We start from the raw sequence: 20,836 nt of genomic DNA, 5'->3' as shown, positions 1-20,836 counted from the left end.
ACGGGGTTGGTACAGCGTGGGGGTGAGTAATTAATGACTTAATTTTCATTTTTGAGTGAACTAACCCTTTAAAAAGCGCATGCAAACAATAAGCTTAGCACAGCAACGTCACGTGAGCCATGTAACCGCGATAGAGACGTGCCACAGTGTCTGGTAGTGTTTCCAGAGCGATACAGAGCGGTAACTCTCTCGATGAATGCTCGATCAACAGAAAAAAAGATGGCCGCCAACAGGTTTTGCTTCAAACTTTTGTTTAAACACACGTCAATTTCGCTCGACGCACGAATGGACTCAGTGTTCAAGCGTATAACTAGACGCGGTAGGCGCGAATTTGGCGCGCTATTCGCGTCTGGAGTGAACACACAGTTAAACATACTTCAATTGGATCTTGTCAATAGGTAGACGCTTTCAGTGTGTGGTTTCGTGACAAGACGATAGTCAAAATCTCTATCTATTGACAATTTCTACCGGTTAAATGTGTCTACTGGTATACCGCCCACCAAGTCTGAATTCATAAAATATTATAATAATAAAAAAAACCTATTCAATTAAACTTAAATCGCAGCAAACTTCCACAGATATTTAAATGATTCATTATTAAATGATTATTGACATATTCAATTAATCTAAAGGTGGAGTCGCATTAGTGAAATTATAAGGATGCAATTATAAACAATATAATATAAACATGCATTGCGAAACCATGCCTGTTCATGATGATGAGCATCAGAGGCCAAAATGCTGTCATCGCTGCAACAGAATGAATGAAGCTGTTCGTCGACATCTAAAGCACAAGTACAGGACCTCGGCCTCTATAAACATGCCACATCTTTGATCCACTTTAATAAATCATTCAAACAGCAAGCATATCCTACCTCTTACACTACCTCTCTCGCCTCTTTCTATACAAGCACAAGTTAGGGATGCCTGGACTGCAGTGCACTTTTCATGCAGGAAGCTTTCAGGCTGTTGTTGGTTTAAAGCACATTGTTCCAGTTGGCTTCCCTTCACATACTGTACAGTTACACACACACACACACACACACACACTCAAGCTTCTGCATAGGTAGAAAAATGGTGAATGGCTGCCTTAAAAATGTGACAATGGGGCATTGCTGGACTCTTTTGTGGCCATATGGGTTTTGAAAAGCACAACTTTTTCCGCTATGTGGCCCAGGGTCCACTTGGGGGCCTCAACAAACTTCCAAGAGGGCCACAGAATGACTTGTTAATTTAACTGTTTACATTCATAAATGATTATTAATGTATGGAAATGGTCAGTCACATTTGCTAAACCTTTCGCAAAATGTTGCAAGCAAAAAAAAAAAAATCCACTTTCAAACCAAACAGCTTTCTGTTGGTCAACGTGGAAATCTCACAACCTTTATTTTGCTCACAGACAAATTTGATGAACACTGGTAAATGAAATTACACCTTAAAGAATGAATATTGTATATTCAAATGTTGTACTGGACAACAAGTGTAAAAAGGTTGAGAAACATTAAATATCTCTGAGATCAATGTATTTGCAGTGTTATATAACAGAATGCAAACTTTAGCATGCAGGCGTCCTAACTTGCACTGATTAAGCAAATATTAAACGCTACAGGTCCGATCATCCCTTTACACAGTCACATGATCAGCATACATACTAGAAAGGTTACAGTGGCTTTAAATCATTAAATATCTCCAAAATAAACCTGTCAGCTCAGATCAGGTATCATCAGAGGGGGAAAAAAAAACAAATGTAGCATAGAACAGTTGTGGTGTGAATCTCTGCATGCTCAGGGTAAGGTATGAGAAGCCATTAGTGGAGTAAAGGCCACAATCTGGAATGATCTGAGAAGATATCAGTTCACAGGCCGTCTGTGTATGTGTCAGTGTCCTTAGTAGGGTTACGACTAGGCTGAAGTCCATTAATCATCTGGACTAACTAACGAATGCCATTTTAAATACACATGCGCATGTTTCGCACACACATTTCACATTCTCATCGGTGTAAGAGTCACGGACACGCTTCAGTGTCCCGGTCTATTTAAAATAGACCTGCATAATACATGAAACGCAGACACGCAAGAGGAACAGGTGTGAGACAGAAGGTGTCAAAGTGTGTGTGTGACAGCAGCAGCAGCGGACTAAGAAAACAGACATTCTTGCCCCCTTCAAATGTGCCTGTGAACGGCCATTAAAAGTACTTAAAAAATCCAATATTGTGTCACAGCAAAAAGCTCCCTCTGCTGATGGGATTTATTTCTGTTTCTTTCCAGCTCGCTCTCTCTTATCAGGGTCAGAAGCCACTGAAAGACAAGCAGGCAAATGCTAACTTTTGGTCGGTTTCCAGCTCCAGAGCAATTTCCCACGTAAAAGCCCCTGGGAGGGAGAGAGAGTATGACCGGGGAAACCAGAGGGAAGGCTTGTGACGTCCCTTAAAGACGCATGTTTAAAGACTTCCCAGCAGTGAGTAAAAACACAGTGGCTGATCTCCCCCCCAGGCCCCAAGCACTGCTTGCTTTACAAGACTCAAACACATGAACCCTATCAGAGCTTCTGACGCTCGTTCCCACTATCTGTCACCCACACATCATACGTTTATTAGGTTTGTTTTCAGTTGGTTATGCATGTCATCTCTGCTGAAGAAAAAGATTAAGCCAGTCTAAACTGGTTTTAGATGGTCTTTTAGCTGTTTGTTGGCTATTTTAGCTAGATGGTCAACTGGACAACCAGACTAGCTAGAAAATGTTCTCAAAACCCCAAATTACTCTGGGAGGCCACCTAAGACCAGAAAAGCAGCTAAGGTTGGTTTAAGATGTTTTTTTTTTTTTGTTTTTTTTTCTGCAGGGATAGCACAATCATACAACTCTCAATGCTTAAAATGTAAAAAAAAAAAAAAAAAAAACAGTCTAAGATGGTTAGCACAATCATTCTTCTCTCTGGTCTTAGCTGGTTTAAGATGGTCTGCCGGTATTGACAAGCAGCAAACTGGTCTTAAAGTCTGAAAAGTGCACAAAACCCTCTAAAACCAGCATGGGAGACCATCCTAGCAAACAAATTTAGGTTCTGGGAACGTTAGTTTTTGGTTCCCAGAACGTTCCTAGAACATTCTCCAATAAACATGGAACGTTCCTATAACGTTCTTGTTTGGTTCCCAAAAAAATAACCTCATGGGACCATTTGGGACCTTTAGGGGAACGTTCTGTGTTTGCTGGGATACAATATCAACAAAACCAAAAAGGTGTTTTTCCAAGCTCTCAATGCTTAAAAAAAACAAACTGATAAACCAGGCTAAGCTAAGTTAAGATGGTCAAACTGGTGTTTAGCTAAACTGGTCTGACCAGCTAAAGAGTGCCCAAACGCCTCTAAAACCAGCCAAAAGACCATCATGGAAAGGAAATGGTCATCCCTGCTGAAACAAACAAACAAACTGCTTCACACTACAGTTAACAAGTTTAAGCTGGTCTTAATTGGTTAAAGCTGGAGCAAGTAGCCATCAAACCACTCAACCAGGCGAGCCTGACCAGGCTGAGAGACCAGCAAACCACCTTAAAGTGGGGGACGGCACAATCCAACTGTCCCTGCCGAATAAAATAAAAATAATAAACCAGCCGAAGGTGATTTTCTGGTATTAGCTGGTTTCATTTGAGTGACCAGCTATTTTTCCCAGGCTGATTAGTTGCCTAAAACCTCTTTAAAACCAGCCAACAGATGAGCCTGACCAGGCTGGGAGACCATCGGCACAATCATGCAGCATTCATTCTAAGTACAATGTTAATGAAACAAACCATCACGCATTACAGAAACTCACAGTACACGAGATGTTTATTTGGGCGGAGATTGCTAGGAAATGTGACACAGACTTATAACTGTCAGACATTGTGTTTGTGTGTTATTGTGTCTGTCTCTCTAAGAGTGTGTCGCAACTCTCAGTTTGAGAATCTAGAAGCAAATAAGACTAGTGCTTATTTACATTCCTCGATTCTACAACCAGAGCCGATAACTGACCCAGTTCTTTAATCCATCTTACGCTCACACATACACATGCAGAGGCAGGTATATACTGTAGTAGCCAGCCAGGCAGGAGGAATCAAAGCTAAAGCTGGAAAAATAGCCTTGGGATCTGATGACAGGGATGAGAAACAGGTGGTGCGTAGAGGCCAGAGAATGGAGAGCTTTATATTCTGTAAAGATACTATGAAGAGATACAGCCTGCCTTGACATAATATGGAACAGACTAATGCTACAAAGTCAGCAGGTTTATTTTTCTGTGCATCATCTTATTCGCATTTGCTCCACGCTGGTTTTAGCCTGCCCAGACTAGGAGATCAAGTAAGACAGGCAGACCAGCTTAACATGGTTAAAGCAGTTATTTAAACGTCTATGTGTTTCAGAAGGGCCAGGTAACTTGTACAAATACTCATTTAAATGCAGTCCCCGACTTAAAGGGATAGTTCACCCAAAAATGAAAATTCTGTCAGTATTTACTCACCCTCATGTTGTTCCAACCCCGTAAGACCTTCATTCATCTTCGGAACACAAATTAAGATATTTAAGATATTAAGATCGCTCCTGCATACAGTCCATAGGCTTCTTGAGGGACTGGCTCTTGCTGTCCTCGAAAAGTCATTAAAGACATCGTTAAAATAGTCCAAGTGACTACAGGGGCTCAATCTTAAGTTTATCAAACGATGAGAACACTTTTGTGCGCAAAAAAACAACAAAAATAACGACTTTATTTCAACTATTTGTTTATTTCTCCCTCTGCGCGAGTCAGGTTACTAGTTTAATAGCGTAAGCTTCTGTTATTGTACGTCACACGCATCACACACACATGACCAGCGTCGGCCAATAGTGAGCCTACGTGTGACGTAGCTCTACGCAATCACACTACGTTAACTGACTTACAAGCTCATGGAGAAGGAAGTGAATAGTTGAAATAAAGTCGTTATTTTTGTTGTTTTTTTTGCGCACAAAAGTGTTCTCGTCATTTGATAAAGTTAAGATTGAGCCCCTGTAGTCACTTGGACTATTTTAACGATGTCTTTAATGACTTTTCAGGGACAGCAAGAGCCAGTCCCTCAAGAAGCCTATGGACTGTATGCAGGAGCGATCTTAATATCTTAAATATCTTAATTTGTGTTCCGAAGATGAACGAAGGTCTTACGGGGTTGGAACAACATGAGGGTGAGTAAATACTGACAGAATTTTCATTTTTGGGTGAACTAACCTTTTAAGACTTTTGCACTCCCTGACTTGTAGTAACTTTGTCTGTTGTCTGGTAGTTTATGGTGTTGTATTGTGTTTGACAGAAGCTCCAGTCAAGCTGTGAACTATTGATATAACAGGCACCGGTTTTTACCAACTAGCCAAACACGTTCTGACAGCCTCACACAGGCCGACCATTGTCAAGGCTCCTGTAGCCAGAATGCTATTGCCAGCTACTGTCTTTATGGATCAGAGCAAAGAAAAACACAGGGGAAAGGCTAACCAGTGCAGTCAGCTCTTCTTTCATCTCATCTTTTCCACCTCTACTGTCAGACCCCAAACTTTAAAAAAACTTTTCCAAAAATTACCCTTCCCTCCAAGTCTGTGAAGGCATGAACTTTCAGCTCTTTGAAGATGGCTAAAATTGCTGCGTTTGTTACCGTTCCCTTCAGTTCTCGGACTGGAGTGGTTATCTTCCATGCGCAGCTGTCCAACAAGCTGCCGGCTAAAAAGAAAAGAAATCTCTCGTTGGGCGTGAGTGTAATGTGCAGATTTGCACTGATTGCACAGGCTCACATGAATACAAATATGGTCATCCATGACGACCTACAGTAACTACCAATGCTGGGGTCTTTGTGTTAAAGCGCAAACCAAAACTGTTCGAAACCTCGTGACCTTCCTCCTCCATGTGGAACACAAAAGAAGATATTTTGTAAATACAAAGAAAGTCAATGGGGTTGGACACCATTGACATTTCCAATTGATTTTTTCTTTTTCTTTTTAAACACCAAGACATTTTTTTCTTAATATCTTCTTGTGTTCTAAAGAATAAAGAAACTCATACAGGCTAGGAATGATTAGGAATGATTAAATCACAACATTTTTTCTTTTGTCAAATCAACTTAAATAATTTATGTAGTTCATTTAACATTATTTTTGGAGTCTCCTTCATTGTATTAACTCGATTTTTCCATTTCAATGAACTTAAAATTTTAAGGCAACCAGGTTACTTCATTTTTTAAGTTAAACCAACAACAATTGAATGAGCACTTGCAGTGTTTTAAACAAAACTGTATTTAAAGATAATATAATATCAATGAAATAAAAGGCCACTTAATTGTACTTAAAGAGAGTACACTATCATGTTTCTTTAACACATTTTTTAAAAAGCTTAATCCTTTGTAACAATGTAAAATTTTAAGTTTTACTTTAAAGTAAATTTTAAATCATTACGGTTTAATAATCTTTTGTTAAGTACACTTATTTTGATGTGTTGAGTCCAGAAAGCAGTCCTAAATTCAGCTTATGCATTTAATTTAAATTTGAACTATAATATATTTTCATTTAATTACAATTTTAAAGTAGATTATTTCCGTAATAAGTAAAGGCATGCTAGTTTTTTTCATGAGGGTATTGGTTTAATTTCAGTTTCAGTATTTCAAATTAATATTCCACCCCAAGTACTTTTTAACTGAGAAAACCAACCCCCATATTTCACTGAAATGGTTTCATATTTACATCTGTGGGAGGCTTTTTAATAATACATTGACTAAAGAGGCTAGAAGTTTGCATTTCCTGACAAACACCTGTAGTGTTCACTCCACTGCATGCCCTTGACCAAATCACAGATCTCTAAAGAAGCCAAAACCACACAAGCTTTTAATGGAGATCCTCACACTTCTCACTTTCCAATTTTTCCCTTCACTTGCAAAGCCCGTTCTGAGTTCATGGAAAGTTCCTCCACGCCGACACCACCGCCTGCCACATATACGCTCCCGTCTGCTGGCAGAGAGTGTGTGCAACAAACTCCACAGATCAAGAGACAGAGCTTTAAGCTTCTCCAAGTCAAACTCAGAGTTCATACGCACCGGCCAAACCAAACTGCAACGCACCCTGCAAAACTGATCGCTTGAAACCAAACCCAAACAAACTGAGGCACTTGAGGCACGCATGCAAACAGAAGCAGACTGAGCTCGCTGTCCTGTGATCCGCTACAGCCGGCTATCACCTTGCAGATAAGGTCTTACAGGGGAGGGATTGTCATGTGTCAGCACACACCCTCCCCCTCAATCCCTCCCGTCCCGTCCCGTCCCAGCAGCCCCTTGCAATAACAAACCCCCGTGCAGCAACGCCACTCGCCTAGAGTGTCTAACAGGAGAGCGGTGCTATAAAACCCTTTCATTTGCACACTAACCAAACACTTCCCGCAGACACGAATCAATCATTAACAGCAGCCGGTAAAAGGCTTTGAAGCAAGTAGCGCTGACTACTTACTCTCTTTCAGACACAGTTTTCCAGCACGTTCCTCACAAGAAAAAAAAAGAAAGAAAGAAATCCCAATGGAAATCAGAGTGCTTAAGGATTGTCAATAGATCCAGCTTCAGGACTGCCAGTATCAGCTGTTTATATGTCTGGATGTGAGATTGTTAGGACAGCGCTCACACACCCGCTCTGTCTGAGACTGAGTGTGTATCTGACACACTGGTGTAGTAAAGTCTCCCTCTGACTTAATCACTGCTCCTCCCCTCACGCTCGCATAGTACGAGAAGCAGAGAGAGAGAGAGAGAGGGGTGGTAGACAGCACTGCCCTTGATAATCATTACAAAGACTAAAGGGAAACCACAAGAATACTCTGTTTACACCTGGTATTATCATTTTGGCCGATTGGATCACAATTGGACAACACTAAATACATGTGTACACGGGGTCTAAAACGTTGTCCACTTTCGACCACTTTCAGAGTTGAAAACGCATTTAACAATTGCTTTCGTAGTGTTAACTTAACACTCATGTGGTCGAATGCGTTCTAAACTGGCACAAAAGACGCCTACTCTCCGCCTACTGACCTAATGCATAAACATTATGGGAAGTTTTCAAGCAACGGGTTTAAATTTTGTCGACTGGAGACCCAGATTTGGTTTGAAGACGAAAAACATACCAAGCACAATGTTCTCTCACCATTCCTGATTTCGAACTGACCGGCTGTCAGAGCAGAAACGAAAGCTGCTGATCTCCGTGTGTTTTTCAGACGTCTTCGGGCAAGTTCGTAATGTCAATTGCATAAGCTTATTTTGTCCATTAGATCGAAAGATCTAAAAATAAATGTAAAAAATCATACATTTACCTGACCCTCCTCTCAAATAAATCAGGAAAGAAGTGATTGAAAGTGGACAAAGAGACCACGGGTATGTGTCTCCCTCGTCTACTTGTGATCCGATCGACCAAAACGCATCTTAATACCAGGTGTAAACAGGCCGGGGCATTGTTTCAATACTGGTGGTTACTTAAACATGAATTAATTAAACTGGAATTTTCAACAATGCTAATCTTTCTAAGCTTAAATGATTAAGACAGCAGAACTAGTTGAAAGCATTCATCACACTGTAAAATTGATCAGTTGACTTAAATAAGTGAGGAAACCGTTGCCTTAAAATAAACTTCATGTGTAATGGGAAAAATTGTGACAATTCCACATAACTTAATTTTTTCTATTACGCATGGAGTTAATTTAATGAATAATTTTAAGGCAATGGATTTCCTCACTTTTTTTTAAGTTACTGATCACTTTTTACACTGCGTGAATGGAAGAAACAAAAGCAGTAGAAATTAAAAGCATTTTCAAAATGGAGCTAAAAGCTGAATATTGTTCCCGCTGTTTAGAGGCAGAGCCTCTAGTAAACTAAAAAGAGTTTAGTTTATGATACAAAAGACTTACAAACAACAAAATAATTAAATATTCGATGTTGGTGGGAGTGAATGTAAAAGTTGAAGAACTTTGGAAAACAATGATCGACCGTCCACTACCCTGAATATTTGAGATATTAACCCGGGATATTTATGAATAAACGAAATTATAAAGAATTGTAAATTTAATTTAATTAAGAATTAATAAATAATTAATTGAAAAATAATAGGGAAATAAATAAATAAATACATATTTTTTTCTTTATATTACTATGATTATTATTACAGGCAAACTAAATGTAAAATAAAATAAAAACGTTAATTTTGAACGACCACTAACCTAAAAAATTTAATTAAATATTTAAATATTTTTATCCCCCTCAATGTCAATAATTAAATTATCCTAATTAATATTATAATTATTATAATAAACTATTTAAATAATTATTGTAATTATTATACATAATTAAAAATGTAATTATTATATAATAATTATAGTAAATGACAGTAAATAATCATTATATGAATTAAGAATTTTTTTAAGTTTTTTTTTTATCATGTAAGGTGAATTACTTTGTGAACACGATTGCTCAATAAATAAACTTGCCTTGCTTGTGTTGTTACAATCCCACAAGAAAAGTGAATACTGAAATACTAAAACATCATATGAGTTGCAAGACACCAATAAAGGTCATTAATTGAAACTAAACACACCTAAAGGGCAACTGGCACTTCCGACTCTCGGCTCACGTTCATAACACCTTCAGTGAATAGTGTTATTCCTGGTTGTGTGACAATCACCTCCTAACACAAGTGACAATATTTACTTATAGACCTTCTGCATTGCAAAGCCTTCTCCCTAAACAGTATTTCTAATCACAGCTTAAAGAGAGACACTTAGGTGTTAAAACCGGTCCTTAAAATGTCACTTAAAACGGAGGATGCTAGAACAACTGAAAGATATCAGTGACAGATCGTCTAATCATGCCCTAGTTAACAAAGGGAAGAGAACTACAGAGCACAATAGAGGAACAGTCACAGTTGGGAATCCCAGTGACTGAAATAGTGCCGCTAATTATGTATTGAGGGGAAATGCTAAGCAGGCAGACGGAATAGTAGGTTTGGGGTGTCAGGCTTCGGGATGCCGTCATTAGGAGTCGGGGGGCGAGCCAAATGCAGACACAAGCATGTCGAGAGAACCGGGAGGCAGAGCTGAGACACTTTTCAACCTCTTACTTACAGACGCCAGATGCGGACTGGGACTCCGCCCCTTTACACCAATCAGCCCTGGTCTACAATTACATACGTCATTTTGAAAACAATGTACACTGTAAAAAAATTTTTAAGATTTGTTATCACAACATATTTTCTTTTGTCAAATCAACTTTATAATAATTTATTTAGTTGAGATAACTTATTATTTTGAGTTTCTGATGGTTAAATTAATCTACTTCATTGTATTAACTCACTTTTTCCAGTTCAATCAACTTAAAATTTTAAGGCAACCCAGGTTACTTACTTTTTTAAGCTAAACCAACAATATTTTTTTTACAGTGGTAATTACAACATTTTTTCTTTTGTCAAATCAACTTAAATAATTTATTTAGTTCAGTTAACATATAATTTTGAGTTTCTGATGGTTAAATTAATCTCCTTCATTGTATTAACTCACTTTTTCCAGTTCAATGAACTTAAAATTTTAAGGCAAGGTGACTTACTTTTTTAAGTTAAACCATCAATATTTTTTTACAGTGTAGTTACCGACAAAGACATTTTGATGGCCCTCTTTTGACATTCTACTAACTATAAGTAACTTTCCAACAACATGTCTGCCACGTTTAATTATTAGTAGACTGTCTGTTTAATATCTGATAACATTTTATTTTGATGCCCCAACTAACTTTGCAAATCTGAATACGAACACCTAACAGTCTACTTGATGAGAGTTAGTAGTTGCAAAGTTACTTATAGTTAGTAGATTGTCTAAAGTAGACGATCGAAATAAAGTGTTTCCAAAGAAAGAAAAAGGATAAAAAGAATTGAGTTCTTAAAATTAAGCCCTCGGCTTCGTCCTGCTCGCCACATAAACGTTCCATTGATGTAAAAGGTTTTTTATGGCTCCGTCAACAGCAAATAAAACCTTAAAGGGTTCATTTGGACTTAAGGAAATGTGGGACTAAACTGCTTAGTTGATATGAATTAGTTTTATGGTCTCTTTACGAACTTTTTGAAGCATCACAGTGGTAGTTGCGTAGCTGTCAATGGAGGGACAGAAATCTTGAGATGGTTCTCCTCACTGGCAAATCCACGAGGAGTCGTCGGACCCTGATCCAACTCCTCCCAACCTACCCAACTCCGCCCCCTGATCCCTAAACCCACCCCTAATCCTACCCATCTCCACCCCTTGGATCTTAATCCGACTCCTCCCCGTGGATCTCATGTACTGCATTGAGGTGCTACTGGAAATCTCAGAATTCATCAAAAATATCTTCACTTGTGTTCTGAAGATGGACGAAAGTCTTGGGTGAATTTTCAAGAGTGTATTTGTCAGAATTCCTAAAATGCATTCAAGTCATGATGCATTTTACTGGGCTAAATTCATTTCCATCCACTTCCTTCCCATCAAGTTTGCATTTAGCTGTGAGTTAAATATTTTGTTAGTTGCAAACTTTTGTACAATCACTTTTTGTAATTAAACATGGACAGAACTTATGTGTCTTGCCATAGAAGCCAAATCTTGAATCATATCATGACTTTTAGACTTGCATGTTAAGATTCACCCATAAAGATTTTGTCATTTGACTTACGAGCAGCTCAAATCGTGCAAACTTCACCAGCACCCTACAGATCACCGAGTGTATTTCCCCCCTCTGAACCTCTTGGTTGACTGATGTGGCGTGAACATCTTCCAGGCAGCTTTGCCGTGGTCCCCTCGGCCTCATTTGTCATCTGAAGTTAAACTCCCAGGGCTTCATGTGCACCCAGCAAGGGGAAGCATTGGCACAAAAGTTTTCGGCTCTGTTAATCTCTCTATAGGGGGTGTGTAATCCCCTAAATTGGAACACAGATTAGAGTTGTTTAGATTATTCAGGACTGACATCTTTAAAGGTATAGTCCACCCACAATTAAAAATTATGAAAATATACTCACCGTCATGTCCTTCCAAACCTGAATGACTTTATTTATTCTTCTGCAAAACACAAAACATATTTAAAAAACCATAAATCAATGGGATCCAATACTATGTTGGACCCCATTGAATTGCACTGTGTTGGCAGACAATCTCTTTAAAAAAAATACCTTGTTTTGTGTTCCACAGAAGAAGAAAGTCACACAGGAGTAAATTATTAAATTGTTTGTTTTAAATAAACATTATAACTTCATTATAAGCCTGCCTTGTTTAACCAGGGAAGCGATGCTTATTTTCTTAATATTTTACATTTAAAAAAGCGCATTTTCTCAAATTAACATGTATTCGCTTAAGTATTAAATAAGTCATCAAAAAAGCACACTGAAATAACATGAGCATCAATATTCTTATCAGGGACAAATAGTTATTCTGACCTCTATAGATTTGAATGGGTATTGCAATCATCCTCAGTGTGCTCCAACATGTGAAATCAAGAATGTAACTCATTTTGCTTTCGCAAGCACATTCTCACCCTGAGAACAGCAAAAATTTCTGCATAGGTTTTACATCGAGTTCGTTCTGATGTGAAGTGCCATTCTCCTCTCTAAATCTGAATCAACAATAGTGCCTCTGTACAGACTGACAGATAGCCAACACCACAGGAGGTGACGGCAAAGCTCCTTCTGAACGGGATTATGAGAATGAGACAAATAAAGACGCTTGGCTTATGTTGTATAAAGCACAACATTGGAGACAGCTTTAGCCTGAAACGTGCTGAATCGGCATGTTTAAATACAGCCTTTTGTTTAAATTAAGTATAGTCAAAGCAATTTAGATTCAGTTGCATAGATTGATAAACCATAACTTCAGTAGTATTCTCTACAGACCAGTTTGCTCACTAAACAATAATTACAGGTTGCATTAATTACAGAGTCGAAACACTGGTTACAGGTCAATCAGAAAGTGAAATTTATACACATTGCTTTAAAATGCTCATGTTTACTGTGTGACAAGCAGTGTGTAAATCATGAAAATTCCTTTCATATATAGTGGCGTTAATCTATTTTTTCCAGCATATTTGAGGGAGGATGCCTCCTGGGGTCCAGATTAAATTTTGACTTGTAAAAGATCAAAAAAAGACTTCTCACATTTACTTTCATCTGGATGACTAATGTCCGACGCTCATGAAACCTTACAAGCTCTGGCAACAGCTTGTGCAGACGCCAGCACTCATCGAGAGCCCTCCAGCCTTTCGTTTCTGTCTTTTATCTTCTCATGAAGCATGTGATTAGTTGAACGTTTGTGCAAAAATTGCATTTCTGCAAGTCAGCTGATGGCAAAATTAAATGATTGTATTTCTGACAATATTTGGGGCTGAAACAAGTAATTATTATTAAGTTATTTGAACAAAAATAACAAAATTACCAAATCTGTGATACTTTTCTTGTTCATTTTTATTTAATTATTATTTTTTTTTTTATGTACATTGGCAGATGGATTAAGGAGAAGTTTGACAGGCAGTACCTGTAAAATCAAAAAAAAAAAATTATAATTAGATGTAAATAATTATTCAAATTTATCTATTAGACTAAAACAACATAACATAATTATTTATACATTTTATAATGAAACATTCTTATAAGATAATATTATATACTATTTGATTCTGAGACATATAATAATAAAAAAGTTAAATGCATATACAGTATACACACACACACACACACACACACACACACGCATACATATATATATATATATATATATATATATATAATTATATACACTGTAAAAAATATTGTTGGATTAACATAAAAAAATAAGTAACCTGGTTGCTTTAAAATTTTAAGTTGACTGAAATGGAAAAAAATATTTAATACAATGAAAGAGATTGATTTAATCAGAAAACTCAAAATAATAAATTATCTGAACTAAATAAATTATTTAAGTTGATTTGACAATATCAATACAATAAAAGATTTGTTGTGATAACAAATCTCGAAAACATTTCTATATATATATACAGTATATATATATATATATATATATATATATATATATATACATACACATGTACTGTACATGTGTGTGTATGTGTAACAAATGCTCTACTTTTAATATTTTTAAGGTTTTTAAGGATTATAAAATCACTTGTTCACTAATTAATTGATACATCATAATTTCTATTTCAGCGCCAAACTGGATATTTTATGAAACCCTAACAGAAATACGACAATATTAGATCTATTAGAATATATTGCCAAACACTTGTTGCAAAAAACTGTCTGAAAAGTGTGCGGTACACAATGTATATTTTCTAAATATGAAATATTGAGTTGAGAAATGTGTGCTGTTCACAGAGAAATAGAGAAAGAGTCAGCTAAAGCCAAGCGTAAAGCAGACACACTTCTCCTCAGGTGACTCTAAATGTCCATATCAAAGGAACTATGGTTTGCTTTCATGTGTCTGCCAGGACAATTCCCCTGACAGTGTGTAATAGATCATTTGTCCCCCTTCCCCCTCCTGTCAGTAAAAATAATGATCAGACAATAGCTGTGTCAGTTAAGTGCTTCCCTATTCATCAGCATTGAACGCATTCGGCCGGATTTTCAGTGTATGGCAATATCTGTTTTGAGTAAAACATGTTTAAATTTCAGAACAAACTGACCTTGAGGTGTGAGACAACAACTTTAAGCAAGTTTTGTTTAAAAAAAAAAAAAAAAAAAAAAACGGTTGTACTTGACCTCCATCTCCCTGCACAGTTTGGTGAGGACACAGCTCAGAGAAATGACTTGCCATTCAAGTCATTCAGAAGGGCCAAGAGCTAACAGAAGTCTTGTATTTGAGCCAGACCTCATATATAAAACACTAAATATCTCTATCATATGAAAACAAAAAGAATCGAAGAACTTTGGCACACTGTTGCCTGGTATGAAATAAGCAAAAATGGACAGATCCCCCCAAAAAATAGGTTTCAATAAACAGGACGTGTCTAAAAAAGTGTAGCCAGGCATTTTTCTTCTGGTGCTGAGCCTGTAAAAAGAGCATCTGTTTTGTTTCAGCACAGCTGAGAGTAATGAACCTGGGCAAGCAATGAACTGTGACTAAAAAAATCTTGGGCATGTCAATATTAGTTCTTAATATTCATATTACAGCCAAGGACACACACACAAAGAGAAGGCACAGTGCTGCGGATAAAATGCATGATCGTATTGGAGTTTTTAGAGACTTTCTCTTTGCGATGACAAGTTGTATATTATTGATATGTTGTTTCCTTCTAACTAATATTTTTACATTATCCTTTAAATATAAAACGGATCATTTATAACCCTCACTTTGTCACTCACAGTGGACTGTCTCTGCATTCCCCTTTGTGACACATTATTTCAAAGTCTTTAAATCAAAATTGCAGTATTTACATAAAATTATTTATCAGTGCACATTCATAAAGTTTCCCCCAGAAACTTTAATCAAAGTAACTTCCCCTCCATCTTGATGCTAATATCTTCTTTTCTCTGACGGCGCGTTTACTGACATGAGGGCGGGACAAACTGTCACTCACATTAGATCCACAAATAGCAAACAATAACCATCCAATCAATTCTAGAAAGTCCCACCCTATATTTTTTCTTGTTCAAACGCTGTTTCACTTGGACATATGTCACATAGGGAAGAAAAGACGATCACAACTTTGTTTCATCCGATACTCTGTACAGTGTGCATTTGTGCAAGCCATTCAAAGTACACTTTTGGTTTACAGGTGTCTGTATTATGGTGGAATTACACATTTAAGCACTGAGTAATAATAATTAACTACATGTTCTTTAAATGGTAAATGGTAAATGGACTGCATTTATATAGCGCCTTCATAGACCTAATGGCCACCAAAGCGCTTTACATATTGCCTCACATTCACCCATTCATACGCTCATTCACACACCGACGGCGGTGTCAGCCATGCAAGGCGCCAGCCAGCTCGTCGGGAGCAGCTGGGGTTAGGTGTCTTGCTCACGGACACCTCGACACTTGGCCAGGTGGAACCGAGGATTGAACCACCAACCTTTCGGTTCGTAGACAACCCACATGAACCACTGAGCCACTGCCGCCCTATCTTTACTATAGGTTTAGGTTTAGTTCCATGTAATTAAGCACAATTTATAGTAATTACTATAACTAAATGTAACATGTAACAAAGAAACTGTAAAATAAAGTTACCGTATATAAAATAATGTTACCGACCTTTGTTTTTCTACATCTGTTGTCCATGAACAAGTCCGGGGTCCGTGTGACCCGATTCAGCTAGGGATTGAAATCATTTGACACTCCAACACCATCTCGCGACCAATTTGTACGTATTTCACGAGGTGGCTAACTCGTAAGAATTTGACTTCACTCGTAAGAATTTGTATGACCTCTCTCGTACGAATTCGTATGACTTCACTCGTAAGAATTCATATGACTTCACTCGTGAGAATTCATATGACTTCACTCGTGAGAATTCGTAGGACCTCACTCGTACGAATTCGTATGACTTCACTCGTAAGAATTCATATGACTTCACTCGTGAGAATTCGTAGGACCTCACTCGTAAGAATTCGTATGACTTCACTCGTAAGAATTCGTATGACCTCACTCGTAAGAATTCGTATGACTTCACTCGTAAGAATTCATATGACTTTACTCGTAAGAATTCATATGACTTCACTCGTAAGAATTCATATGACTTCACTCGTGAGAATTCGTAGGACCTCACTCGTACGAATTCGTATGACCTCACTCGTAAGAATTCGTATGACCTCACTCGTGAGAATTCGTATGACTTCACTCGTACGAATTCGTATGACCTCACTCGTAAGAATTCGTATGACCTCACTCGTGAGAATTCGTATGACTTCACTTGTACTAATTCGTATGACTTCACTCGTAAGAATTCCTATGACTTCACTCGTGAGAATTCGTAGGACCTCACTCGTGTATGATACGAATTTTTTACCAAATTTTACATGCAGTTTTTATGTCCCGGTGACCAGTGAAAGTGCAGTTCTGACTCTCTGCCCATTCATTGAGATAGTAGTCCGAAATAGCTGCCCGGAGGCGTTGCCAAGATGGCGGCCGAGTGGCAGGACTTGCCTAAAAGGACTTTGGGTTGGACTCATGCAATTTTTGTGCAGAGTGTCATTTGTATGAGGCACAGAAGCTTGACTTCCTCCCTTAAAAAGAACATCGTAACCCTTCTTACAGTAAACTGGTTTGCTGGTCTTTGTTGGTCACCCAGCCTGGTCTGTTGACTGGTTTTAGAGGGGTTTGGGGCACTTTAGGGGTCTTAAACCAGCAACCCAGTTGAGGCTGAAATAAGCAGAGTTGAGGTTTATAATTAACAGAACTGATTTATTGCTCAACGCAATGCTCACACACGAATTCGGAATTTACTACGCACAACTATGTCTGTCCTTTCAGAGGCCTTTGTCCTGGTTTATAGTTTGTGAATGTGTGAGAGAAACAATACAGCAATAAGACAAAGACTGTGTCATGCCCACTCAGCTAACAATTCTACACGAAGGGCCATATGAGCCCAGACCAAACAGCACTCCTCCAGAGTTTACCTGACCTTGCTCAGTGTTAGGGGACACACAATCCTACTCTGGAAGTGAACTCACTGGAGGACACCCCCTTCCATCGGCTCTATTTTAAGATCTCCAGCAACTTCTTTGCAGTTGAAATCACCTGCTGAGGAGCTAAATCCTGGCATTCACATCTTCGCAAAGGAACGCTAAGCGACTTAGAGTCAAAATGTCTGTCGAAATCCTTCATGTGCAACATTTCAACTGTATGAAATTTAGACATTCCCTGGGGGAAGGCTGCTTTTTTATTTTTTTATTCAGACTCACTGTCTGGTAGGAGGGAAATCAATAAAAACACTCACTGAGAAAACTGTTTTTTGAGGCACCGCATGATACATGGGCTAATCATGTAGGGAACGTTCCGGCCACAGCCATTTCATGTCTTGCTCATTGGACAGAGTGACAAAATCTAAGCTTTATCTTTTTTTTAAAAAGAGAGAGGTTTCAGGTTAGTGTGCTTCCTTTGGATCAATGTATTGATGCGTTGGAATAAGCAATGCTCACATATTCCAGATAAAGCATGCTAGCTGCATGAGCCAACCACATCCTGAGTAAACATAACCTTCTCCCCGCTGGGAAATCATAAATTGACCCCCGACAAGCCCACATGGTCCCATTCCACCAATCACAGTGGGCCATTTTTCTCAGGTCTGCAGATTTCACAGATCCCCATCACAAAAGAAAATCTTTACACTATTTGATTCTGACACTGAGACGAGCCTACTGTTTCTTTAATAACCCCCCGAAGGACTTTTAAAACGCATGTACCCTTAATCTATTTAAAATCTACAATTACTCAGGTTGAAAGAGCGCATATTAAGACTATGAAAGACTAGATTAGACACTACGACTATAATGCATGGATTTATATTCACACAGTGCAGTAATTACTCGAACTTAGCAAATCAATTATTTATGCAAAATTGACATGGAGGCTGCTGGTATTTTCCGTCTCTTCATATAACAGGGAGAAAAAAATCCTCTGGATAAATTAGTCATGACCACATATGCACGTGGAGCAGCCCAGACACATTAAATATTTAAAAAAATTGCAAAAGACAAAAGTATGCGATTTTACAGTGAGCCCTGAAACAATTTGAACTTTTACGACAGGCGAATGATAGATAGATAGATAGATAGATAGATAGATAGATAGATAGATAGATAGATAGATAGATAGATAGATAGATAGATAGATAGATAGATAGATAGATAGATAGATAGATAGATAGATAGATAGATAGATCGATAGATAGATAGATAGATAGATAGATAGATAGATAGATAGATAGATAGATAGATAGATAGATAGATAGATAGAAAGATAGATAGATAGATAGAAATCATCAATTGTGTTTAAGTAGATTTTGTCCACATCATAAGTGGGGAACACACAAGAGCCGCAAGAGGGGCTAACCCTGTCCATACTATGAAGCATTGTCCACGCACACACCCAGTCCCTCATGCATAAATATGCAGGAAAATCAATCTACATGTCGCATTCATGCTGGACAGGAACATACTTCCCACACAAGCTCAGCATAATTTAGAAATCTTAGTAGACAAGGCAATGAAGAGCACGAGAATCAACCTCAGCCCCAAGTTCACCTGTTCATTAAAGCCTACAGATTAAAACAGAAATTCTTACTTTCAAGCCACAATGAAGATCCATTCAGAGCACAATCCCCTTTGGAAAGGCTGCAGTCTTCCAGGTGATATGCTGACCCAGCTATGAGCCAGCACAGGAATCCATCCTTCGCTAACCATGGTAACCAACACCTTACTAGAAGCAGTGCGTGCGCGTGTGTGAGAGAGAGAGAGAGAGCCGCGCGAGAGAACAACTGACAGCGGCAGCCTCGGGAAACCAAATTCAATCTATTGCCATGGCACCCGGTGCTGCGGTGACAGCAGGCGTTTGGGACGCAGACCTTTTCATTCAGCTGTGCACCAGACCCTAAGCCCAAACCGCTGTCCTGCCTCGCTATCCTTCGTTTAAAACCTGAACACATGCCATTTGTCAGGCTGGAGAGAAATTACCTCGGTCGACGAGAGAGGGTCTTTTCCGCGAGCGGGCGAGCCCCAGCCGTCACAGGAAGAAGAGGAACAGTAGCTCTGCAGGGATCCCCAGAGATGCCCAGGGCTGCAGCTCACATAAAACGCCAGCCACCAACACCAACACCAGCAGCAGCGGCGGCAGAGAGAGAGAACGAGAGAGAGAGAGAGAAAGGGGGAATGAAACGCAGCAGAGGGGGGCAGCCAGGCACATTACATCATTGCTTTCCACTCCTGTGGAGGCAGAGCTGTGGAGAGGAGAGGAGGCACTCCCCTTTACACCTTCTGTCGGATAACGTAACAACCTGCAGAGGAAAAATCCACCGCAACCATCTCAAACTGGAATTGTCAGAAGGATTATCATCGGGTTTTTACGGCTGCGCACAATGGTTTTACATACGTGCACACACCCTTTTTTGGCATCAATAATGGATGTCCGGGTGAAAATACAATAATGCAGTCAATCTAACCCTCTAAGAGAAAGAACTTTTATTACTGGGTAAATCACAACAGTCATTTACATTTTTAGAGATGCTTGCTGGTGTGATAAGTAAAAATAGGAAGATTTTTACGCACAAACCTAAAGGGATATTTCACCCAAAAATGAAAATTCTGTCATCGATTTCTCACCCTCATGTCGTTCCAAACCCGTAATTCATCTTCATCTTTTTGATGAAATCTGAGAACTTTTTTGTCCATCCATTGACAGCTATGCAACGCTTCAAAATGCTCATAAAGAGATTGAGTGGTTTAGTCCACATTTTCTGAGGAGACTTGATCGCTTTATATGATGAAAAGATTTATTTTAAGCTTTTTATTCATATACTGTATTAATATTGATTAACCGAACTTGCTTGACACTCAAGAACAAACCTCATTGGTTCTTGCTGAAGCTCAAACGTGCTGCGTAACACGAGAATGAACCTCATTGCATCTCGCACGTCAAGCGAACATGCTCGAGCTTACGTTTTCCTTTAAAAGCCAAAATTCAATCTGTTCGGAAACTCTTCGGAAAATTTGGACTAAATCGATTAGTTTTACGATCTCTTTATTAACTTTTTATAGCATTCAAGTGGTACTATAGTTGCGTAGCTGTCAATGGAGAGCAAGAAAACTCTCAGATTTCATCAAAAAGATCTTTAATGTGTTC

General features: G+C 38.6%; 1 protein-coding gene across 3 annotated transcripts in view; it reads right to left on the bottom strand.

Annotated features, from left to right (window-relative positions):
* Window positions 1-20,245, bottom strand: part of sema4ba (sema domain, immunoglobulin domain (Ig), transmembrane domain (TM) and short cytoplasmic domain, (semaphorin) 4Ba) — a 77,519-nt gene extending 57,274 nt beyond the window's left edge. Inside the window, exon 1 of one of the 3 annotated variants that reach the window (XM_089116463.1) lies at window positions 19,672-20,245. The gene's annotated coding sequence lies outside the window, so the exon portion shown is untranslated. Of the gene's footprint in view, window positions 1-7,473; window positions 7,670-19,282; window positions 19,432-19,671 lie in introns of those variants that run through there. The other 2 variants (XM_089116464.1, XM_039683926.2) reach the window with 2 other exon arrangements.
* Between the last annotated feature and the right edge of the window lie 591 nt (window positions 20,246-20,836).

The sequence above is a fragment of the Pimephales promelas genome, chromosome 10, assembly GCF_988280905.1.
Source record: "Pimephales promelas chromosome 10, fPimPro1.hap1.1, whole genome shotgun sequence".
NCBI lineage: Eukaryota > Metazoa > Chordata > Actinopteri > Cypriniformes > Leuciscidae > Pimephales > Pimephales promelas.
This window is presented reverse-complemented; position numbering and strand designations above follow the sequence as displayed.